Source organism: Stegodyphus dumicola, chromosome X1 (assembly GCF_044657685.1).
Source record: "Stegodyphus dumicola isolate Sdum_Otavi_A_Nest chromosome X1, ASM4465768v1".
NCBI lineage: Eukaryota > Metazoa > Arthropoda > Arachnida > Araneae > Eresidae > Stegodyphus > Stegodyphus dumicola.
Window position 1 is genome coordinate 244,373,003 of NC_140780.1, and position 27,158 is coordinate 244,400,160.

Sequence of the window (27,158 nt, forward strand, 5' to 3'; positions counted from 1 at the left end):
CAGTTTCTTGAACATTTTTCGAAGATCCAAACATTCTAATATTCATCCTCTAAAAGCCTTGTCGTAAGTGAACACGTCTGTTCCCTTCCATGACTTGGAGTCGTCTCCGCTTCTCTGCGAGCTGAGCTGCGCTGGCAGCAGAAGATGACGTCACATCTCATTGGCTATTCGCAAACTATTCCCCTCCCACACATATATATATGTAACAATTCAATGCTTAGGAGGAATCCGGATACGTTAACAGCTTGCGATCTTAGATGGCTGAGTGGAAAGACGAAAAGATGACGCCGACAAAAAATGAATTTTGAAGAAATCCCAATCTTTATTTTCATGCATATAAGATCATCTTAGTAGATATTTATCCAATAATAATGAATTACAATAACTTTTACATACACAGATAGAGGGACACGATGTCATTTTAGGCAAGTGGGCTTAGTAGCGGGGATATCTAGCAGTGGCGGAAGCTAGGAAAAGAATGACGTAATTTCTTGCGAGCGGTACTTATACCGAAGTAGATGCAATTGTAGACACGCTATGATTAGTTAATTTTATGTTGTTACGTAACATGGGAGGATCTCGAATTTGGGAGAAGAGATGAATTTAGGGGAAGAACACCAAATCTAGAATAGTTAATTTTGAGGTCGCTAATTATTCTTAAAGCAGCTATCATACTTTGTTATATCTTACATATTCTCCTCGTAACAGTCGGCAGGATAGGAAAGGAACCAGACTGGCAAAGGTCAGAATCGGGAAAAAAAATGTCATAATTAGTTTTCTTTAAAGTCTTGATCAGGTGTTAAAATGTCATAATTGGGAAAAATATTTGTAATGCAGAACTTGGGAAACTAAAATAAATTCATTTTGCAGAGAAACAGAGATTCTACTGTTTCTAACGGTTAATTTAAATTCACTAGCTGGATTAAAAGGTCTGAGTATTTTTGAATGAACAATTTCTGATTTCTTTTTAGTAAGAGGTTTAGCCTTATTTATTTCAAAAGTAACTTCAGAATATTGTTTTAAAATTTTGTGTTAGGGCCTGAAAAAGGAGGAGAAAGTTTGCAGGTATTAGGATATCGAAATTCTTTATACATTACTAGATCACCTATTTTAAAACTACTGGGTTTATAATGGGTATCATATCTTTCTTTATTTACATTATGGTAATCATAAGACTCTTTTTGGGCAATTTTTCTAGCTTATTACGATGTGATAATTTAATGCGTGGGAGGAATCCAGATACATTAACAGCTTGCAGTCTTACATGACTGAGTGGAAAGACGAAAAGATGACGCCGACACAAAATGCACTTTGAAGAAATCCCAATCTTTATTTTCACGCAAATAAGACTATCTTAGTAGATATTTATTCAATCATAATGAATTACAATAATTCTTATATACACAGATAGAGGGATACGACGTCATTTTAGGCAAGTGGGGTTAGCAGCGGGGATGTGTTAGCAGTGGTGGAGGCTAGGAAAAGAATGACGTAATTTCTTGCGAGCGGTATTTATTCCGAAGTAGATTCAATAGTAGAGACAAGCTATGATTGGTTAATTTTAGGTTGTTATGCAACATAGAAGGATCTCGAATTTGGGAGAACAGATGAATTTAGGGGGGAGAGCATGAAATCTGGAATAGTTAATTACATCTTACACACACACACACATATATATATTCATATTGGCTTGCTACTTTCGTATATATATATATATATATATATATCATTTTAGAAAGGAGAACAAACTAAAAAAGACCTTTGTGGTCAAGAACTTTTGCGCATTGAGCTGCAAAATTTAGAAAACAAGTTAAAAGAATATTCTTAGTGCTTTCGCTAAAAAATAGCTTAGATACTGTGGTTCCGGTGAAAAAAATATTTTACCATAAGTAAAATAAAGTGCAATGAAAAGCGTAAGCATTAAATAAGCAATATAATCACTAGAATATTTACAAATAAAATTTAAATCTAATTGTAAGTAATATGTTGATCAAGGAAAGGCAAACTTTAAACAATGGAATAAAAGTGTGATATAAAACTTAAGCAAAAATACAAAAACAAAAAGTGGTAAATGGTAAATTAGCCCAATTCGAATCTCATTACCGACTCTTCAGGGGAAATTTTATAATGATTTTCGAATCCAGCGAATTCCATATCGCGTTTCGTCGAAACAGACAATTGAAACTGTACATGAAACTGTTTTTGAATATTAACTGAAAAAATTTAGTCAAAAACTTTATTCTCAATTCTCTGTTCCATTTCCCGACGCGTCCGCTTGAAAAAACATATTCAGGTGTAAGAAAAACTATACATAATGGCCTGATTAGGCAAATGTACAAAATAAAAAAGCGATTTGCTATTAGTCAAAAATACAAGATTTTTAGGGAGGACCTACTAGCTTATAGAGTTTAAACTTTGTGAACGTAGTTAAAAAATTAAAATAAAAATAAAAAATAAAAAGCGAAGAAGACAATTAAAAGTATTGAATGGGTCTTGCTATGACCAAAAATCAATACAAGGGAAGGGAATTTTTTTAAAAAAACAGACCTGGAACGGCGACATCTTTGTGCTTGACCCATGTAACTCAAAAGGACGATTGCCTCGAGAAAAGAAAGTAGCCAACCAACTAGGCAGGATGACGTAAAAGGGAAAGAAACATCATGATGAAAGAGCCAATGAAAAGTGACTGACCGTTGGTATAAACCTGACTCAGTGTGAGGGGGTGGCAATTTGCTGAGGAATGAAGAAATTGTTCAAGATGGCGTCTTGCTCGACGAGTTTTAAGGAAGTTGGGTGTAGTGAAAGAAAAATAGCTAATTCTACAAATGTTAAATATTGGCCACAGAAAGCAAGAATAAATCAGAAAAAAATAGTAAATTGTTAATTAAAGTCGTAATTCTTCAAGCTAGAGGGCTATCAAGCTACTTGAAACGAAATGGCCCATAAAATCAATAACAGGATAGATATGGCTAGAAAAGCTTAAAATCTATTCAAGAATAGAATTAGAAGTACTGCCAAATATGAAGAGTAAAATTGAAGCTGTGAGAGGAATTAATTTTACATTTATACATTAGGTTCCCTGAATCAGCCATCCACTTCACACCGTTCCATAGAGCTTGTAAAATAAAGTATCATTATCTAACTCAAAAAATCTAAAAGCAAAAGTTAATGCCAGCTTTTTTTAATGCATTTTTAATGACTTTTGTAGGAATAAGGTTGTTCTGCAAGATAGTTACAAAGTAGAGTACTTCTTCTTGGAGGTGTTTTGTAGTATCACATATTCTTTAAATTCTAAGCAGTTGTGCGTTAATTGTATTGACTATTACCCTTTTAGAAATATTAGAATTCCAGTTAGTTAATTTAAGTGTTGGAAAGTTGAAATCTCTGTGTTTATCATAGATTTCCAAAAAATTTTAATCTAGAATATGCAAATCAAGGTAAACTATATCATTTTGCACTGTGTTAGTAGTATTAAGTTGGAGGCAAGAAGGGTAGATATTAGCTTTTTCTATTTTGTTGAAGTTGTTAAAGGCAATTACATCATCAGTATAACGAAAGATGTGTCGGTAATATTTTTGATCTTCAATATTTAGTGAACGTACAAAAGTTAATTCTTGTGTGAAAAGGAATAATTCACAGATTGCTGTTGAAATGTTGCCGCCCATAGGTATTCCCTGTATTTGGTTAAACATGTTGTTATTAAATTGAATATAATTGTTGAAAAGAACGCTTGAAAGAAAAAGTTGTCAATTTTCAGTAGATAATATTGTAGTAATCTTCGGAAATAAATTAGGAAGAGTAAGCAAGCTGCTATGAATTTCTTCAAGTGGTAAAGTAGTATAGAGGTTCTCAAAGTCGTAGCATTGGATATGTTCTATTTTAAGTGAATTTAAGGTCTTAAGACTTTGCGCATTGCTTGATATCATCCAGTTGCAATGTTGATCTTTAAAATCATAATTATTGATAACGTCTCGAATGAGAAGAAGTTTTTGCGCAAAGAGATAATCTATCTCCTTGAAATAACTTCTGGTACTGTTGGCTATGTATCTGAACTTAACAGGAGTCTTATGAAATTTTGGAAGTGCATAGAGATTAGCAAACCTGTTATTAAAATTGTTGGGACGGATTTTAAGTCTTTTATGAAGTGCATTAAATTTATTGAAAAGTATCTTAGTGCTGGTAGCGATTTTTTGATAGGTGCAAGTGCTATGCATTTCCTTATGCAGAATGTCATAATAATTTTTTTTTTCAAATGACACTGAAATTGTTACTAGCTTTGTCAATCTTTGTGATGATAAAGTTTTCTTGTAGTTTATGAATATGAGATTCTAGATGACTTTTATTGTGGATATGATTGAAACTAGGCAATTTGAAAAGCGTATGTTTAAAATCTTTAATAAGAGCTGCTTTCCATTCAAGAAATGTAGTCGTAGACAAGTTGATGCTATTACTAGCCAAACTAATAAATTTATCAAGATCATTGCTGAACTGTTTTAAACAAAAGAGTTTATTAAGACTGAAAGTCTGACGAAATTTGGTACCTAGTTGCATGAGTTCTCGCAGTTGCACATCTTCAATGATATTGAGATCTCCTGTGATAATATGTTGGTGAAACGGATCTACAAATTTATTGTAAACAGGAAGCTGGCAATTTCATATGCTATCATCTATTACATTGTGGTGGTTAATTATCCTGTTATCTAAAGTCTTTTCAAATTTAAAACAGGGTTTAACCTCAAGTCGTTGGTCAGGGAGCAATTGTTGACATTTTTTGAACATGCATGAATTCTTAACTGATCATAATAAGGGTGCTTGAATTGTACTGTACAAAACGTTTTTTGCGATAAAAATTACTATTTTTTAATTTAAAACTGCAAAAGTCTATTATTAGATCTTTGACTATTTGGTGACATTGAGATTGTTGATTAAATCTTTGAATAAGATTCCACAAGGTTACATTTTTAAAAGTATGCAGAAGGTTAATGGCATTTTTTGCGAATATGAATTAAAAAATTCATATACAAAGTGAATCTGAACAAGTGGGCAAAGCTTTAGGGGGTGACAGAAGACATCTATACGAGCAATATTCGTCATAGAACGCATGGTCGGAACGCAAGCGGTGAGAAGTTAAAAGGTAGTTTTCTACTGTCACATTTAAAGAATTAACACAAGAATGAGTCAGCTAATGAGCTTTTCAGCTAATTCAGCTTTATTCAGCTAATTCTTTAAGCTAATGAGCATCTTTTCAGAACTTAAATATGATATTTAATCACTATGTAAATTTTTATACTCCAGACTACCACAAATCGTTTCAGTTTGCAAATATTCTTAATTTATCATATTGATAGTTGATATATAAGCATATAGTGTGCTTGGTATTATTATTATTTATTACTCGCAGCCCTAAAGAATATATTGCATTGAATAACAAAAATTATTCTTTGTTTAATGTAGCATTTAGTGTTCTATTGTATGTACAGTTTTAATATTAAAACTGCACATACAATTAAAGCATTATTTGAGCTTCTTACAGAAAATTATTTACTACATTTACAATAATCCTTGGGATTCCTCTTCTGTTGATATTTTTACAGTTTTTGATACGGGTTTGGAAGCTTGAGAGGCCAAATCTTCATAATGATGAGCAAAAGAATCAGAAAGTTGCTGGTTTTCATCTAACCCGATAGCATGACATGTATAGGAGTATCTCTTTTAGGTGCTAAGTATCGTATTGAAGCATTAGTTTCGCGACTGTCTGGAGTTTAACATATGCATAATCTAGGTTAGCTCGATGAGCTCTGCTTCCTGCACAACAGCTCATATTTATTAGCTCGTGTATGTTCTTCATTAATACTTTTCCGAGTTGTGTTAACCATGTAGGTACTGAGCGTCCGTTATAGGATGTTTTAGCATGGATGAACATGCTTTCATGTGGTGTGGAATTTGTTGCTTTCCATAATAGCGACCGGATCGAATGCGAAACAGGTTGTAGAACTCCTTCCCAAAGCCGATAGCCATTTTCTTTGATTTTAGTGCCAGCTGGATGCTGGATGGTGTTCCATATGAGTCCACAATACTTCTATACTTGACCATTCTCTTGAGGATTATATGCAATTGTGCGACTTGTTGCTATACCAAGTGTAGTTAAGAAGGAATTTAATTCACGAGGCATAAATAAAGATCCTCCCTGATAATGTATGTAGGCTGGCATCCCCATAATTGAGATAATATTTTTCAGATGAGCAATAACAGTAGCAGATGACATATCAGGGTAAGGTTGTAGGGTTTATAGGGTTTATATTTATTTTAACTAACATTTATTTTAAGTTTAAACTATCTTTCCTGTCAAGCCTTACTTTCCCCTGGAACTACCAATGCCAGAATATGTAAATTTTAGTAGTACGCGCAAGGACTCAAATTATCAGCGGAAGTATTATGATTTAAATAGGAAGGAAACAAGTTCGGAGTGTGATATTCTTACTTCACGAACGCGGAGGTAGTTTGCGAGAAATTGAAGAACCCCGCGTTTCGGCCTATGTGCTTGGCGGGAAGTAGTGTTAATCGTTCAAATGAGCTTCAAGTCTGCTGAATTAGCAGCGGTGTTGTAAAACGCGGTGAGTTAGTTATTTTAGAGAGCCTCGTAGTTAGAATCTTGTCTTTAGTTTCTTTTCAGGTTATTATTTTTATTTGACCGCCAAGTAGGCGCAGTCTGTGAGCGTCAAGAGCACGCAATTGTAATTTATTACGTTGAATAAAAAGGGACTTAAACCCTTCACAAGATTCTGTATTTTATCCAGTTGTCACAGTCACCTCTTGGTTGCGTGCAAGTTGGAGGCGCGCAACGTTACAAGGTATCGCAAAAGGGAATCTTGAAAACTCGTCCAAAATAGTAAGAAGGAACCGATTCCTGCAGGCTGTAGGCAAAGAAACTTTGAAATCTAGATTTAGTCTTTCAAAAGTTGCAGTTGCTTTAATTGTCTTTTAGATCTACTGAAGCGAGGTGTTACGTTACTGCAGCGTAAACATGAATTAACAGTTCTAATTTTTTCTTGTGGAAAAGGCAAATTTTTATATCTTATCCAGTGATGCATTCGAGTTATTCCGAGATGACAAAGTTCATTAAGTAGTACATTTAGATCTATTTGAGTCTTATAGCTGCATTTATTCTTGACAAATAGTCTGCAGTTTCATTTTTATTTCCAGGAAGCTATACAGTATCTAATTTGAAACAAGTAAAATCTCACCGCTAACGCATAGTCTTCTCAATTTTAAAGTTACTGTAATGCTGTTGATAAAACATAAAGCAAACTCCAATGTAAAAGGCATCTGAAGATTACGAAAGTGCCTGCGGCGGATTATGATAGTGCTTCGAATAAGCCTATATGCAGACAGTAATACTAAAATACAATTTATCTGAGTGATGTTTGATGTTTTTGTGTTAGAGAAACAGGTCAAAGTATGCAATTATATAAAAGAACACTCTTTCAGACTATATGCTTAATAGCGTTAGTAGACACTATACTTAACAGCGTGCCACGGATATTTGATCTGTAAAAACTTCAAAGAACCTGCCAATTAAATAGTTTCTGCACTTTGGTAAAGATTCAACAGTAGAATATGATCTTCTTCAGTTTGGCGTCTTGACTTAACAATAGGTCTACAATCAGGTGTTAAATTAGAGAACTATGACACAGTGGCTAGAACAGCAATTGTTAACGAACAAATTATAAGAGGTAGTCTGTCACCTTTAAACTCTATCTCAACAGAAGAATGATCTTTTAATAAATCATGCTGATAAGAAGGTGTACATAGAGGTTTTTCATAATTAGTACCTTTACATTAATATTATACATGGGTTTGCAATTTGATAGTAACTAAATGACATCCTGTAATATCTGAGCTCAGAGAAGAGTTAGCCATAGTTATTCTACAAAAATATGGTTTTACTTGAATTTGACATCTTTTTATAAACACACTGATTTATGAAACTGAGCGAGGTGCCAGCATCATTTAGGTCATTCAGCTGAATCCTATTTAATGGGATTTACTGACTTTTTAAGACAGTGAGGAAGAATTGAAGCTGATGCTAGTATATAAACTGTTGCTATGGAATTATTAGTACTGCGTACAAGTTTGGATTTGCACAACGTTTTGGTAATGACCCTTTTTACTACATGCTTGAGGTAATTCATCCCTAGCTGGGCAAACACTCCATATATGACGGCTTCTTTCACAAAAGAAATATTTTCTGGGACGTAAAAGATTCTAGTTAAATTGATTGTCCTCGGAATCTAGGTTACTTTAGAAGTGTGTAGCGACTAATTGCTGACTACCCGAAACTGCAAGAACAAAACCAAAGAAGGGTTAAAATGCCTTTTTATTTTAACTAAAGAATATTCGCAATCGGCCCCTCTCAGGCTTACAGAAAGCGTTCACTTAGGCTTGAACTTAAGATAAAAAACAGAAACTAAACTAATGATTGCTACGTAAAACTAGTCGAAGCTGTACAGAAATAACTAACTGAATTGGCCCTTTTTTAAACCTTACCTGAAAATATTAACAGATACGTAACAATGCGCCGAAAGTAGTAAGATTGACCTTAACAACGAAGTGGCTAGAAGGCAAAACACGCTCTACTGAGAACTTCTGAGCTCTACTACGCAAGTGACCGAAACTTCCCATTAAATATTGGTTCTAACTCATTTACATAAAGCGCGATACTGAAAACTCCTTCTGGTAGGGATTTGTAGGTGGGAAACAAGGGAATAAAGAAAAGGGTTTCAAAAATAAAATAATAATTAGGAAATTAAAATAATCCCTACAAACGAATAGGACCAATTTTCATTATCGACGTTTTTGCTCTCAAACTCTTCAACAGCAGCTATCGATGCTGAGGAAGATGTTAAATATGAGGCAGAATAATAGTCAGCCAGCACGATCATAAGCTTTTTCTAATGAAACGCTGAAATTTTCTATTAATCGTTCTCGAATATGGGGATTTTTCAAACCTCGGAGGAATATATCTGTAATATATTAATTATTATATTCTTCAGCAGCAACAGAGTTAAATGCACAATTGTTTTAATATTTGTAAATATTCATTTATAGACTTACTCATTTGCTGAACTCTAGAGGCCAAACAGTGCCGGGCAAATATTTCATTTCTTTTAGTAATATACAATGAATCTGAAACATTAATTGCATTACCATACGATTTTGAATCATTTACATATTGTTAAACACTTTCAGATACGAAACCACGTAACAACCGTCATTTTCTTTCCTCAGTTGCCTCCTTCACTTGCGTGAGGAAATTTGAAAAAGTTCTTATAAAGTGTTCCGATTTGGATTCTGCTCAAACACATATGGCGTCAACATCAAATCTCTCTGGTTTCAAAAGGGCTTCCATTTTGCCGATTAATAAATCAAAAATAATAAATTAATCACCTCTATCTAATGTTTCAAAGAGAATTTGTCAAATGGTAAGGATTTAAAACATTAAACCTGGTTGATTAATGAGTGCTGAATAACATGTTCTGTAAGACTTTCTCAATTGTAACACTCTAAACCGTTGTAAATTCATTTCCTATTGGAAATAATAGTTCTCAGATAGTCTTACATTGTTGAAGTGCTTCCCCGACATGTTATCCTTACTCTCTGAATTAAAATTACAGTAAAAATAAAAAGCATCATTAAAGTAAAAATGTGAGCTAGCGCTAAAGTAAAATGTGAACTAGCGCTAAAGCAACTAAGACAAAAAATACTTTGAAATTTTAACCAAAATTTTTTAAATAAACAGAAAAATTTTAAACTTTCCTGGAACGTCCAAACACAATTTCGGAAGAAGCAAACTTTTTTAATATATGCAAATTAATTTGATAATAATAAAAACATGATTGAAACATCTTTAATAATGTTTTCAAAATATCTTAAGGTCAGAATGAATTTTAATTACTCTTAGTGTAATGCTTCAATTAGGACTCGTCAGGGTCCTAATTGAAGGTGATTAATTAATGTGTACATATATAATATGTATGTGGGGGGGGAGAGATATAAAAATATGTAAAACAAACGTCTAACTTTTATTTTCAATAGTTCAATAACTCATCATTTTGATTTGGTTATTCCCACTTTCTGCCCTAAAAATAGTAACGGCTTATAATTCGCTCTAAACTGCGCCATTTCAAGATTAATCTATGTCATATGATTCTTGCTTGATGCTAATGACGCAGGTTGATGCTTACATAACGCTTCAGTCAATAATAATTTCAAATTGACTAATTGAAACTTAGAATTAACAAAGCAAAACAAAGCTAAAAGAAAACTAATACGTTCTGAAGGGGAGTTTCATCTTGATAACGCAGCATTATTCTTCTAGCTTCTTTGCTGCCAACTCACTTTCCGATTGCTGCTCTTTCCTCCATTGGGATCAATCATTATAAAGCTGCAGAAAAGGCAGAAATGTGAGCAAGAATGGGTGGGCAGATAGTGTCCGATCCACTGTGTAATTCATATTAATAACACGCTTCTTAAGGGAAAAAAATTAATCGACCACTACGATTTTTAACTTCTATGCCTCAAGGCGCCTGACTCCTTATGTCATGTTCTTTGCTGCACACCTTCTTCACAAGCACTTATATGTGCTTGTGTGTGCGTGTGTGTATAGAAGTTGCTGCCTACTATAGCTTACTATACTATAACTTACTATATAATATAATACTACAGTATATAGTATAATACGATGTAGTATAATAATTTATACATAATTATACTATATGTAGTATTATACTACATATGGTATAATTATGTGTCTTATTATGTAGTATAATACTACATAGTATAGTATAGTACTACATATAGAAGTATAATATTACATATACATACTTTTTTGTCAATGAATGGTACAGAATAATTGACAGAAGTAAATTAACTAACAATATATTCTAGTAAACTAGTAAACAAGCAAAGCCTGCAAAAAGAAAAGAATAACATTTAAAGAAATGAGCGAAACATAATTGCAAAATCGAAACCTAATGCTGATTATATCAACAATTAGCTTATCAAATCCAAGAGACATATTTGTGATTACTAACTGCGAAGCTGAATATTATTAGCAAACGATTTCTTTCTTTTGATTTTATGAGTGTCGATATATTCAGTTTTAATTTTAACTCAAAATATTCTTATATTTATTGAAGCAAATTTAATGCACCATCGAAATGTGACATAGAAACTGTAAGTCTGTAAAGTTTTTCAGTTCCAAATCAGTTTGTTTATTTTCTTGTTAAAAATGTGAATTAAAATCTGCATATTCCCTTTCCATGTGTCGTGTGTATATCCTGTGAAAAGTATTTATCAAACGCACCACAAAGTCCCGTTAAATGTGTAGGGTTTATATTTATTTTAACTAACATTTATTTTAAGTTTAAGCTATCTTTCCTGTCAAGCCTTTACTTTCCCCTAGAATTGCCAATGCCAGAGTATGTAAATCGTAGTAGAACGCGCAGAGTATTCAAATTTTAGCAGAAGTAATTGAGTTTAAATAGAAGAGAAGCGAGATTGTAAGTGTGCTTCTTGAATCACGAGCGTGAAGGTTGCTAGGTAGAAATTTAAGAACCGCGCGTTTCGGCCTGTGTGCCTATTTCGACAGTTCGTTGAATCTTTCAAATTCTTAATCAGAAAGTTTGCTGAATCTCAGCTGTATCTTAGAGCGCGGTTAAGTTAGTTACGATTATAGAGCCTCCATGGTAGTGACTTCGTTATTTATTCATCCTGTCATTTATTTTTAGTTGCATTTTTGTCTAGTTTGTTCAACCGCCGGGTCGGCGTAGTTTGTGAGCGTCAAGTGAACGCAACTGTGATTTTTAAAGTGAAATAAAAAGGGAGTTAAACCCTTCTTAAGAGTTTGTGTAATTTCCAGTTCATAGCAGTCACTACTACTGTTGCTGACAAGTTGGGGCCTCCCAACATCATAAATGTCAAAAAACACTATTTTTCTTTCATCGATATTTATATCGATTACCATTTATCAAAAAGAGTGGAACATGGTTATAGCTGTTTTCTTTGTTGTTTTTCCCCTTCAACACGCTTTCGGCACAAGTTTAATTTGTTTCTTGAATGCTTCAGTTTTATTTCACAAATTTAAAGTAGTAGTATCTCCTAGGCTTAAATTTAATTCATTTATTAATAAAAATATGTCCAACAAGTAAACCGGTTTAGCAACTGAACTGACGCCATCGAAAATATTTCTCAGTAGTTTTTTTTTTTTTTTTTTTTTTTTTTTTTTTTTACTTTTAAAATTTCTAACTTCCTTTTCTTTTTCCCTTGAAAAGTTCCACCTTCTTCGCCCTTCTCTCTTGAAAAGTGCCAAATTCCTTTTTTTTAATCCATAGTCTTGTGAATGCTTTTCGCCTCAACAAACGTCGTAGTAGTACATAAACTTATGTTCAGCTGTATTCCTATAGCGCTATATCCCCTCATTTTTGAGCTGAATAAACATGCTTTAACATTAAAATCCAATTCCTTCGACTTCGAAGCCATTTTATCATAGTACGAGTATTAGCAAAATAACGTTTTAAAAGTTTTGAAGTAACACTTCAGACTTTATAGTAACATGGTTTCTTAACAGTCTAAACACGTGACCCCAACATAACAAAATTTGCGTAGCAGTTAGAACTTTGCCAATACTATTTTGACATGCAAATTTACGTTTTTGGTGTATATTTTGTGTAAAAGGCATATTAAATTGAAAGTTTCATTAGATTTGTGTGTTTATTGCCTCCTGTGTTCGGTATGTCCAGCTAAAATTGTCAAGCATTTCTTTTGTTAGGTAATATGATCAATCGTAGGCAATTGCCAATACTTTTTTACCCACTTTATATTTGAATCAACATTTCATCGACGCATGTACAAATATTAAATATTAATGTTATGTTTTCATTGTCTATCTCTTACCTAACTACCCTAACCTTTTGCTCAAGCGTATTAGCGACATTACAGCTTAACTGACTTCCATCGTAAATTAATAGCACAATTATGATAACCAGTTTAGAGTTTATCCTACGACTTGCAAAAGTACAGAAACTAAAATTTCATAGCTTTCATTACACTCTTTAAAATTAACAATGCTTCAACTCGACGCTAACACACTACCCCTCTTCTTGTGCGGTAACTGAAATCACATAATTAAACTAAAAATTCGAAGATATGCACGAGTCGTAGAACTAAGCTACAGGGCTCAGATAATTCCTGTTTCTTAAACCCACGTCGGAACTAGTGGCAGCAAGTAAATGCAGTTATTCCACGAAAACTCCGGGAGCAGAAGCTTGAGCAATAGAGGTAACGGAAATAGCCTAACCCTCTCTAACTTTCCTACTGAACCTCGGTTTTTCAACTCTTTCTTCACAAGGTAGAATTTGCATTCCTTTAAGCGCGCTACCAAATTTAAATATTCTGGCACTGACGATTAGGGGAATGGAGGCTTATAGGAAAGCTTAAAATTAAAACTTAACTTGTTAGTTAAAAATAAAGATAAATTCCTACATACTGAAAGCAACCCAACTCAAAGCAAATGGTTAAAATAAAAAATTTGAATTACATGTGGACCTAGCAGTCACAAAAACTCAAAAGTTCAACAGAAGCAGAATTCCGCTAACTTGCGGTAAACACAACGTATATTCGAACTAAATTAAATACAAAATAAAAATTCAACAAGCCTACTAAATCTAGATTCGCTTCTAAGTGTTTGTTAGGGGTAAGTAGAAGCAATATTGGCTAATTCCGGCTCAGATGGAATGAGTGTTTTTTTTTCCTCTCAGGTAACAACATAGTAATCCACGTTCGGAAAATCCACCGAGATTCTGAAAACAGTTTCTTTCCCTAATTAGGGCCATGCGCTGAAACTTCAACAGGAATTGCAACGGAATGTAGAAAACATACATGTCTCTTACTCCTAGAGATATAACTCCTGAACTTTGTTTCCCTTTTTGATTGACACATGTTAACTGATTTGATGGATTTCTGAAATAGGCAGAAATGTAAAGCAACTTAAGAAAAGTTTTGGGTGGGGTTAGGGGAACCGTTTTCTTCTGGCAACGAATAACATATTTTGCATTGTGAATTTAAATGCTATCTAAAATCGAGAATATTAAATATCGTGTTTTTTGCTCTTGAACCATAAAATTTAATTCAGCAGCAATATTACAAAACAATTTAAAAAGAGAATAGCTTTAGAATTTCCGACACATAGTCTCGCGCGGTGGAGATACAAATGTTTTCTTTTTCGTACAGTGTTGCCATTGCTCGCTTTGAAATAGTTGAGTTTGTTAATCAAATATTCTCTAAAGTTTGCAAAATATGAAATAGATAATAAAACAAGTTCCAAATTAGGGTTTCCAGATGCCCATATTCGGGTGGAGGATTACGTTATTCAAAATTGGATGGCTCTAGGTACCATAAATTTATCACAGTGCGAGAAACATACATATATTTATGCAGATTCTTTATTATTTAATTTCTTTAAATATAATGCAAGGCTCTAACATTTGAGGGCAACAGTTTGAAAAGTGATACGCCATTTATAGTGATTCGACACAAAATGCCAACAGGAAATTAACAGCCCTTCTGGGCTAACGCCTTTTGGGCTAGAAGCTTCGAAAAATAGTATGTATATCAAGCAGGGGCGTAGCTAGAGTTTCCAGCACCCGGGGACAACTGAAGAATTTGCGCCCCTTTCTGTATGCCAAGAATGGAAAACATTTCATTAAAAAATTTCGTGGCATCAATTTGGCGCCCCTTGGATGCTGCGCCCGGGGACAGATGTCCCCCCTTGCCCCACCCTAGCTACGCCATTGATATCAAGGTAGTTAATGTTTAGAGATGCTGCACGACAATTCTGTTCGAAATTCAAAGCGAATTTAGAAAACGATGATTGTGATTCTGACAGTGATGAACCTGTAAATGAGAAAATAATTCTGAAAGAAAAAAAAATAGACGCTCGAAGTTAAACTCTATTATGAATCTCTTGTTTTTAAAAAAGAATGGTTAGATTTATTCTGTGCATTGAGGAATATCCAGATAATCCGAAGTTAGTATGCATATCAAATCAGTTTCTATCAGTATCAACTTTTAGTCTGGAAACAAATGATCACAAATAAAAACTTTCTTAAGGCATTTCCGATGTCAAATTTAATTTCAGAATGATATAAAATGACTTATGTCTGTTTTATCAGATAATGTGGCTTGTATTTCTGTATAAAAATAGTTCTTTTTTTTTTTTTTAAAGAAAATCTAAATTGCATTGTTAATCAATAACGCATGTAAAATCAACTCCTGTAAAAGATACTTTTGTGCACAAATACATGATGTGTTGTAAAGCTGACATACTAGTAAGTCGCATTTAAACATCTATTAATTCCTGTTTTGAATTTTGAGGTTTCTTGATTTAAAAGCAAGACAATTCCTTCCTCTGTATAGTTAGCACGATTTAAATTAATAGAAAATTTATTAAAGTTTATTTTTAGAAAAATAAACAGTATTGTTTTACTTAAAGACATTTGAAAAATTAAATCAAATTGCAACTCTGCTAAATCTAAAGTTGATTATAGATACAACAGTTAAAACAAGGATTGTTTTACTCCATAAAGGTTAATTAAAGCGAATTCATTAAAAACAATTTTATTTTTGAAATGAAAGAAAGCAAACTAATTCCTTGCCCCCATATTTTTCTTTATCATTTTACTTCTTGTACCGTGTATGAGCAATTTATAAGCCATAATAAGAAATTTAGCCAGAAATGTTGACTGATATTTTCAAGGGTATCCAAATATTTACTGCTATGCTAGAAAAGGTGAAACTGCTTAATTTTCTTTAAATTAAAAATATTTAATTTATTATTTACTTACTTAATTTTAAATTCAAAATATTTAATTTATTGTTTAATTACTTTATTTTAAATTAAATTTATTTACTTAATTTTTAAAAATTTGTCCATTATCGGATTACGCCCTTTTGATCGCTTAACTGCATAGTTTTCAGATAAATATTTAAAAAAAATAAACATTAATTAAGTAAATAATGCAAAAATACTTTGAATTAACATTTTTATGCAATAAAATATTCTTTATTATTTTTTATAACAAAACTTTTAATAACTTTTATTTGCTGCAACGAAATTCAAGCACCCAAGAAGAAAACAAACCGTTTATGAATGCATTTTAAGTTAAAAGTTTTTATCTTTAGTATTTAAGCCATTTTCTTTCTTGGTTGCATGCTAATACCTTTAAAAGAGTTATCTGTGTCTCAGGTGCTCAAAACAAATTTATTTATTTTATGTCTTTCCTCTTTCATGCTTTATTTTTCAATGATATGTAATAAGGTTTGCATAAACTTCTGGATATAAACAATTTATAATTGTAAAGTGAGAAAAGGGTTTTAAATTTTGATTTTTTTAATAAATGAACCTCATTTATGAAACCCATATTATGTATATATTTTCCATTAAGCATCCACTTATTTATTGCACTAGTTGTTCTTTCTCATTATATTTTAAAATTTTTGAGGTAGGTCTTAATCCTTATAGTTACACTAAATGGAACGTTTCCTTCTACTTAAGTTATATATCAACAGTGTTTCTATACACTTTGCTTTACGGTTAAAGTGACCTCTATGTTTTAACTCCTAACAACTTACTAAAATACGTATCTCAAAAGTGTAAAAACTTTCATCGAATTGGAAGCAGAGCAATTTAAGTTCTTATACGATGTAATGCTAATGTTTTGTTTTCAGTAACATCTAAAGTCTAGTCTATCGTCTAAAGCTTAATGTGACAAATCCTTCAAAATAATTTCTTCCTACTGACGTTACAGCCAAGACCTCCGCAAGGAAATTCCAATTTCCTACCATCGGTCAAGTCTTAAGGAATAACTTCCAAGAATCGAGCAGAAGCAAAATGGTTGGCTGTCAGCGCCCTCTTGCGACAAGCTGCTGTTTCCATCCGGGGAAGTCCTTTCGAGCCGAACGACCGCCTCCTGAGTTCTCCGTGAGAAGCTTGAAATTGTATCTGTCTTCTTGGGAGTAGATAAACCTGATGGGTTAAAAGACGATTAAGTGACTGTGCAAATGATGGAGAAGCCTCTCTGGTATTGGTTTCAATGACTAGGACATTTCGAAGAGAAAATGACCTGAAACATCCACCACGGCTGCGCTCCATCACGACACTTGTGTGACCTCATTTCTCGTTATCTCCCTAGAAAAAAGTAAGTGGGTCAAAACTGATGTACCGCAGTATGAATAACAAACAGATATTTAGAGTAAGTACAGATTTTGTATCTGATAATAGCGGCGCTGTCATTCTAGGGAGTACGTTAACATTATAATAAGATATTTAAAACTTCAGAGCTCACTCGTGAGCGATAAAGTACTGTCCAGGAAACTGTATGTGGCGTTCCTGCGCATAGTGTTTAGTGATGTATTTCAGTATAGCCGCCGCGAAAGGATGTAAATTCTAGATGAACTGCAACCTTTATTTGAAAGCAGTGCCTTACTGGCTATTAACGCCGATAACCCTTCTGCTTTAGGTCCGCTTGCAAATGGGACAGAGAGGGACTCTTCTTTTAACCATTGTGCATGTATGGTAATATGGATAAGGGACATTAAATATTACGGGTAAAATTATCTGCAGGATTAATAAATGATCCGTTCTCAAGCTATGCATACAAAGAGACTTAATTAAAATATGGAAAATCTTTGGGTGAAATGTACAGATTTAGTTGCATTTATTCTTACCGAAGAATGCAATATGTTAGCAATCGAAAATTGCGTGATTTCATGGAGCTTCATTAACATAAAGAGAACATGCAGTATCGAAGCATAACTAAATTGTAGCACTTAGGATGAGAATATCTAAGATGGAAATCGCAATATTTGCATTTCTTAAATCTAGCAAATATATCATTAAAATACAGCATGCAAAAATGAAATTAGAATCTATGCATTTCCAAAAGAGTTATTATACAAAATAGAACTTCTTTTATTCCTAAATTAAAAATTTATTTGCTTTCCCAGAATGAAAAATAAGAATGTACGTAAGAAATTTTTCGAGATCAAGAATTTAGCTATTCTTGATCTAGGAAAGTATTTAAAGTTTTTTAACTGGCTGGAATGTATTTAACTTATCAGGGTATCAAAATCTATAACTAATTTTCAGCGAAATACATATATTATTTAGATCAATGCTTAATTTTTTTATCGAGCTCAGTGATCCCACTTATTCAAAATCTATGTCAATTATCAAATTTTTCGATAAAAAATTCTCAGTCCCTTTTACAGGTCAACTTAATGCAAATGTCCGATCCTTAATTAATTGGCAAATTATCATCTACATATTTAATTTAGACGAAAGTTAGGAGGAGCTTCGGCGCAGGATTTCTTATGAGACTTACGTTTTTTGGCAGAAATCGAACACAGGTTTTCAGTATTCTGACTGGCGACCACTATAATACGAGAATACGTAAGAAGAATGTCTTTAAGATTTTTTTGCAATTCCTGTTTTTAAGTAGTTTTCAACTTTTGAAAGCGTTATGAAATTATGCCACAAATTATGACATACAGTATGTGAGAAGAAGGCATTGCTAGAAAGGAAATAGATTTTATTTTATTGCAATGATCCTGCATTTTATTTCAGCTATCTGAAACAGAAACTGAAATTTTAGATACCATTCGTAATAGTATTAAAAGCTGCTTTAATCACTTAATAAAACTGCAGTTAGAAAAGAAAATGCTGTAAATAATTCTTTCGGTAACAGGCATTTTAACAGTATAGCTGAAGATATTATATCTTTGATCTTTAATTACGCTTAAATCGTTGTAAATTTGTTGACAGATTTCTTATTCCAAAAATTTAATCACACATTAATATCATTGCGTGTGTAACAGATGGAAATCTTAATAGGTTAGAGTTTGTTCTTTTTAAATTAAAGAGCAAAACAGTAAGTATTATATCAAGTAAAAACGTGAGTTGTATGAAACCCAAGTGCACACTATCTTACAGACATAAGCATAGCTATAAGACATAAGCCATGTAAGCATAGCTATATTAGACATATAATTATAGATATATAAGTATAGCAATATTAGACACATAACCATAGAAATATAAGCATAGATATATTAGAAATAAGCATAGCTATAACATAATCATAGTATAGTTATAAAATGGAGACATTATATTAACAGGAAAGTGATGTTTGTATTCAGTAACGTTAATTATGTTAAAAATAGTCTGTTAGGTTAAAAAGCTCAACAAGCCTTGTACTATCAAGAGTTTCATACAAATTAGATACATGCTGATAAATCTATTGAAATAGAAATTTAAAGTTCACAGGTTAATAGGCTTAAAATATGCTTTTTTCTTTTACTTCAAATTGTATTTGAATATTCAACTATGCAAAAAGAACCGCCTTAGTCATATTTCTGAAATGTCTGACCGGGACAATTCACTATCTCTTTCATGGAAAAGCTGACATTTTAGTCGTGTTTTGATTCGATCCTTCCCATTATAATTTTATTACCTATTTTATATTGTGAATGGTGGTCGGGAATTCTGATGTCACAACTGATAAGGTTCTATGAAAGCCGAAGTGTGGCAGATATTTAAATCACTAAGTGCTGGAAAGTTAACGACAACTATTTAGCCTTAAAATACAAAATTGCGTAACTTTGTAAACTTTGAAAATTGTTTTCAAAATCTGACATTTAGCATGGACAATTAATTAGGAATCTTAAGACATTCTGAATGTCCTGAAATGTGTTCTTTTAAATGATAAAAGCTTTTAATTCATCAAGCCAATTGAGCTTCGTTTTCTTAGTATGTAAGACAATTACCTAGAAAAGAGACTTAAAACGATCATTGCACAGTTTTTTATTTTTGATTTCTTTCTGATTAGAGTAGTCTGGTAAAATATAGGGAGAAAAATCGAAATCTGGGCACTATCTATTTAAATTGCTGCATGAAAATTGAATATTAAAGCTATCGTAATTGCTTAAATTTTTAATTGCTGAACTTATCAGGGTTTTTCCCTTATACAACAAAACCTGCCAAAATATTTTCTGCAGAAAGCCATATGCACTCAAGTTACCTATTGGCCGCAATTAAATATGCTGTTCTCTCAGCTGAACCAAATGTGCTCTTCTTATCTCTTATAAATAAGCCAGTGTTCTTGGCTTACTTAGAAGCCAGCGTTCTTGGCTTCTAAGTAAGTCACTCAGCCAATATAGCGTTTCAGTGACGCTAACTGTCGTTTCGAAGGGCTGGGGATCGAATCTCGGAAAAGGCATGGATGTTTGTGAGCATATAGTATCCGTGCGGCAAGAGGGCACTCAAAATATGTAACGAGCTGAAAGTTCTGTGGAATTTTATTAGAGGAAGAGGGATGGGAGTTCCTTAGACCGTCTAGGAGACGTTCTGTCTCAAAACGGGGGGGGGGATCTGCACAGTTACTGTGGCGAAATTATACTTGTACGACCAATGGAGAAATTCTAGTGTTCCGCTCACTTCTGCGTGTACCTGGGTTCAAAGTAAATCTTTTGACTATAATGTTCTAAAATATGTCATTTTATTGCATTTGTTTCTTTAACTAGTTTGTGGGGTTTCAATTTTTTGTCTAACAGCTAAATGTGTAGGAACCTCGTGAACAGGTAAGCAAAAAATCGCTTTAGTTCAGTACTTAAAACTCAAGAATTACCTTTATTTCTCAAAATAAGAACTTAACACTTGGCTCCTTTCTCAGAGCGTACAGAAAAGAATTCACTTGGGCTTGAACTCAAGGTAATAAGAAAAAAAAACTTAACTAATGCTTAACTAAAAAGATACAGCCGAAGCTATCAAGATTTCTAAGTAGTTGGTCCCTAAATATCAAATAAGTTGGCAAAGCTATCAAGGCCTGAAATACGGCCGAGTGTAGTAATAGCTTAGAGAGTGCGTAGCCAGACTGGAAACGCGCGCTAGTCAGAACCTCTGGCTATCTAACGAAGTCAGTGGAACTTCGACTTAAATACTGCTATTACTCATTTGCATAAAACGCGATTCTAAAAACACATTCTGGTAGGAAATTCTAAGCTGAAATTAGGAAGGATAGGAACGTAGCTTTAACTAAAGATCACTGTTAAAAACTTAGGATAAACTTAGGATACAAGTTAAACAGATATATTTCTTAATTAACATCGCAATAACAACCTTGTACTTAGCATACATATATTAAAACACTCAATCGATTTCGAGGGCAGGTAAAGGTCCCTCCTCATCAGGAGAACGAAATTACTAGAAAATGAAATCACGAAATGAAAGTTTACAAAAAATGAACGAAATTACTGGAACTTCTCCTGATGAGGAGGGACCTTTACCTGCCCCCGAAATCGATTGAGTGTTTTAATATATGTACGCTAAATACAAGGTTGTTATTGCGATTTTAATTGTTACATTGGCGTGTTTATCTTCTATTCTAGATATATTTCTCATTTTAGAAAATTTTTTTGTTATGGTCCTGATGAGCTGTGACGAAAGGCTGTTTTTTCATTTGCATTATCAAGTTGGTGCATATATCTTTCTAGACAGATTGGTTTGAACTGTGTTGTCCTGTAACGGAAAAAATTCAAATTTTATTTCTATTATCTCAAAAGCTTATTTCAAACTGTCAAGCCATATTGCATTAAGCAAAAGGCAACAATGTGATATTTCACTATAGCATGAGAATGTAGATTATAAAAATTGAGTTACGAAGATACCATATACATCTTAAAATTTATGTAAACTAAGAAGCAAAAACCAAGTGCTACACTTTAATTTCAACTATATATGTTATTTAACAGTTATCTGTGAAACCCGTACGCGAAAAAACACGTTAATAAGATGTTTATTGAATTTTACTAGATCGATGTTTCTAATAACCTAATAAGCGATCTCAGTAATTAATCTTCATGATTGGAAGATTAGCAACACGTATAGAATCCAATAATCTACATACGATGAGTACTTTTTTAACTCTATAATCATATCCGAAAGCATATCCATTTATTAACATGGGGCATTTTAGTACAAACTATGTCAGCATTTGTCCTTTGATATGTTGAATTTTTGAATGATATGTATTTGCGGCACGTGCATTTGTATAAATGTTGCAATGCATACTTAAAATAATAATGTTTACTGCCTCTTGTTCCTTATTGTTTTTACGTCTCAGTCGTACTGATTATAATTAAAAAAAGTACGTAATTCTAATGAATACCATTATTAATTCCATGTTTAGCTTCAGTCATAGTTATAGAATATAATTTATTACCTATCTTCGAAGGTTTTCTTTAATTAAGGAAAGATGATTTTATAAGAAAAATGTTTTAGTAGTTGTACAAAACACAAAGAATATTACCAAAAAAAAAAAAAAAAAAAAAAAAAAACAGCTGCCAGTTTTTAGCTATTCAGAATCGAACTGCCAACGTCTATAATCGAATCTACCCGGGCAGTGGTGGGACTGAATCACAGAAACAATAAAGTTGGTAATTGTTATTAAGGTTTGAAATATCCTTTGTATTCATATCCCTTTTTATTACTACAAAAGTAGGCTGGTTTCATAATTTTCAAGGAAAGTATTTCAAATTTGAAATCTCAGTACTCATGGAATAAAAGTATACGAATCTGCATATCTAGGAAACATAGTGATAAAAATTACTTTCCAAAACGTTGTTTTCATGTAAGTAAAAATATTTAAAATATAACGATAGCTGGCAAATCAGCGCTGTGTTACGATTTTCAATTTCAAATCTTTTCCACATATTGGGTGCTTTCCCAGGCTAAATCTCTTATTGAACTGGAACATAATTTGTCATAAAGGAATAGATTATTGATGAATAACTTGCAAAATGTATCTATTAATGCATGAGTTTCATTCGTTTGTGTTACACTTATTTTTATGACTAGCAACATATTATTGGCTTTCCCTCAGAATTTTTCATGCTTTTACAAAAGTTTTATGTAAGAATATAAACGTTTTATTTTTATGAATATGACCCAACTTAATAAGAATAAAATGAAAAGAAACAATTTAATATTTGAAAAATAAGACCAGAATTCAGGAATCTATACTGCGAGCTTAAGCTGTATTGGTAACATAGCTTCAGCTAGCAGTATTTCATGTGGCAATTAATGTGCTTATTGTGCATTAACTATATATTGCGGAGGAAGTACAACGAAGAAATTTCAAAATAATAATTTGGTTTAGAAAATTTACGTATACATAAATTATTCACGCACAGTATTTGCTGAATGCAAATGCTGTGAGAATGTGAGATTCGCAAGTCCACTAACTTCACGTTAAAAACGAAAATTCAACTGTAATAACAATTTGACTTTGTGTAAAAATATGTACGTAACGACTAACTGCTCAATAACTGAAGTAAAAAGTTTGATGATTTACTTCAAAGTGTTGATTCAAAGTTTAGTGAAATACTGTTAAAGTATAAAATTATTTGCATGAAAATTAGAGTAAATTACGTCAGTATATGGAAAGGGAACAAAAACTTTTAAAAGGTTCCAGTAATTTAGAAACACAGAATGTTAAAATTTAGCTATTTAACATAATTGGTGTTACAAGTAAACTACATTTAGCAATTAACTATTGTTCTCTGATTGTCCAAAGTTTTAAAATATGGCCAATATAGTTGTCAATAAATATTTATATTTAATATTTTTACTGAATTACCTATAGGGTTATATCATATAATTTAAACTGAAATCATTATTTTAATGAGCAGAATCAGTTATTTTTTACCTCTTATATCTGATGTTCAGGGTTAAACCATTTTTGTAAGAATCTTAATTGGAATTATATACAGGCAGGAGGTCATGAGCGTATGTGAAAGTTTACATCGATAAACACAGGTACCACTCTACAACAATTGACTGTTAGTTTCATACAATTGCGATACAAAATTATATCTTATGGAAATGCATACACATAAATGAAGATCACGGCAGTGTCTTCCATTTGAATGAAACAGACACATTTCTTCAGAAAGCGATGTAATGTTTACCATAAGCTGCTTGAAACTGTGATTCGTTAGGTTGTAAGAAATGTTCTCCTCCCTTAATACTTGCCTTCGTGTAGCAATTGGAGGCACAGTCAACTAGTATATGGAGGTCTGGAGTTCGAGTCCCGGCTAAAGCATTACTGTTTCTTCATCATTCACGGCTTCCAAAGAATTCTAAATCTCTCTGTAAAGTTGCTACATTATGGCTTGACTTCTGGATAAGACATCAAAGGTTATAACTATAGTGTATTTAAAGTCTGTCAATACGGAAGTTCGCCATATAGTCTGGTAAAGAGAGAGAGAGAGAGAGAGAGAAGGGGGTAAAATCCAAGTATATCTTATTATCTCTTAGAAAAGATATACGGGATTCTTGGTAATTTCTATCAGGATTGCCGCTTTGAGGCTAATTTATGTGGTGTATGTCTCTACAGGCTTAGGTTCTCATCCGAGAGCAGATACTGACGCGATTCGGATTCTTAAAGTGCTATATGCTGTGTAAGCTAGTGTTTCAATCAGTTTGTAAATAGCCATAAACAAAATATGAAACGACTAATTTGATTGGAGTGGAGTTGAGAAAGCTGCTAAAAAATCTGTAAAAGTTTAGCTTCTTTGGGTGCAGTAATGGTCCTTCTCCAGTGTCTTAAATATTCAATAGTAAGTACACAGTTAATTGTCAATGCAGATTCAAGAGCAAGTACATTGTTTTATTCAAAATTATAATAATGCTTAGTTAGATAGCCCTTTTGAGCTTTGAAGGGATTAAATAACCCAATCTAATCTATTTCTTCTAAAAAGTAGAAACGTTTGTCGGACGTGAAAAGAACTAGAAAGAAGTAAATGGACATTTTGACTGGGTATTGGTGCACTAGTTGATCACGAAGCTTAACGGGATTTTCTGATCTTGAACCTATCTTTTAGCCAGTGGTAAATAGAAGATTTAGAGAATAAACATAATCAAATATACACGCGTGTGTCAAAATTAAGAGAAATTGCACATTATGTTTGTTTTTACGAAAAGTATTCAACCAGAGGTACTAATTATGCCGCCGATGAATTATACAAACTTTCAGAGCTAAATACATAAGCACACACGTGCGTGTCTGCGAGGCTGTGATTGTGGAGGGGATATGAGCACACGAGATGTTTTTCGGCGATTCGTGTGCTCATACTCCTTCACGATATTTTCCGTGTTTCTTGCAAGAGTTGAGTAAATTTTGTAAGGTATCAGGTAGAATGAGTAGCCAAGAACGTATGGATGACCAAATGAGATGGGCAACTGCCGGCAGATTGGAGGCAGGCCATTCAGAAGCTCAGGGGTCTACAGAGCTCAGTGTAACTCCCAGTATCGTCAGCAATTTGAGGAAACAGTTTCATGACATTAAGTCCGTATCGAGAAGAACTGGACAAGGTTGAACAAGATCCACAACAGCGAATGATGATAGTTATTTGGCACTTTCAGCACGGCGACACAGGACTACTACAGCTTCATAGCTTTCAGTGAGCTATATGCTGCCATTGGAACCCGAGCTTCATGGTCTACAGTTGCCCGAAGCCTTCATGAGCTAGGACTGTATGCCAGAAGACCCGTTGTTTGCGTCCTGTTCACTGCAGCACACAAGAGAGCGAGTTTAGCGTCGTACAGACAGCAAGCGCCTTGGACCAAATTTAAACGCAGCATCATGCGTGTTACAGAAGAGTCGAGATTCAGCCTGGACACTAATTCTCGTACCTGTATCTGGAGAGAGCCTGGAATGCAATTCCTACCTCATCATGGAAAAGGGTCATTACAGTGGTGAAGGTATAATGGTTTGGGCAAGCAAGTGAAGGGTGGACGGCAGCACAACTCTTCATATATTTGAGAAAGGCTCTGTGCTGAAATCCTTCGTTATAATGTTAGCTTTTTTATGAAGTTTTATTAACCATTCTTGTGCTGTTAATTATATCTTATGCGTAAAATTGAAGATTAATAGTTGGCTTTATAACATTATGGATCCTTTCATTTTCCTCTGTAAGGAGGAACTTGAGTTTCATATCTGGCTCAAAGTACGTGGATAAAAAGTAATTGCAGTACAAGTTCAGTTCTTCCCGTTGATTTCTTTTAGTTTTAAAAGTAAAGCATTTGTTTAATACTTTAACCATTAGAATACGAAAATTTAAGTTTAGGAAAAGAAGGAAACACTTAAATTGAATATTCTATTTATATGAAGAAGGAAAATGTTGAAGAATTATTACGATACATTTTTTAAAAATGTTATTGTAACAAATCAAGCTTATTGCTTGTTGCTCAAGAAATTATCTTAAAAGAAATGCATTTGTTCAGGTAAGTAATTATTTGCATATATTTAAAGATTCTGAAAAGCATCGACAATTTAGTCTCCTTATTGTTTTGTCATCGAAAATTCTTCAAAACATTATAATTATTTAAAATAATATCGTATGCCCTACGCCAAAACCAAAAATCGTCATTTGTTGCTGTTTTCAACTAAATGCGGAAGGTTTTAGATATTTTATACTGTGATAAAGGAAACGATGCACAGGAAAAAATTATTACGTTCTTATATATGCGTTTCTCTTTTTTTTGGGGGGGAGGGAAAAATAAAAATATGAATTTTTTGAAATCTTTAAAAATACGTTTTCTCAAAATATCAATCCTGTGGATTAGCGAATTGGAGTCATGCCAATGATATGCACATTTATTTTTCAAATTCTATTCTTTCAAAAACAAAATAATTTTCGTTGTTCTAAGAAAAAAGCGTAAATCACTCTACTCTTGAAGTATGTTAAGTCTTAATTTATTATTTATTTGTTATAGTAATAACATTAAAACTTAGGAATTGCGGTGATTTTTCTTTTAAGAAATATAACGTGTAATATGTTTTTAAAATATTTAAAACACGCTTTTAGTAAAATAATTATCCTCTGATTTGAATAATTCATTAACTAATACTTCCATTTCAGCGTGCTTGATATTAATAAATATATTTATTAGTATAAAAGCATGCTCACCTTAAGAACTAAGCCAATCAGAGGCCTAGTGATAAACTCGCTGAACACTGGTAGTTCGACTGGGTTCGAGTCCC

The 27,158-nt window shown here is 33.0% G+C and overlaps 1 protein-coding gene across 2 annotated transcripts in view; it reads left to right on the forward strand.

Moving 5' to 3' along the window:
- Nucleotides 1-16,985: 16,985 nt before the first annotated feature.
- Nucleotides 16,986-27,158, forward strand: part of LOC118202690 (glucose transporter type 1-like) — a 125,274-nt gene continuing 115,101 nt past the window's right edge. For both annotated transcript variants that reach the window (XR_015038435.1, XR_015038434.1), the window contains exon 1: nt 16,986-17,255. The gene's annotated coding sequence lies outside the window, so the exon portion shown is untranslated. The remainder of the gene's footprint in view (nt 17,256-27,158) is intronic.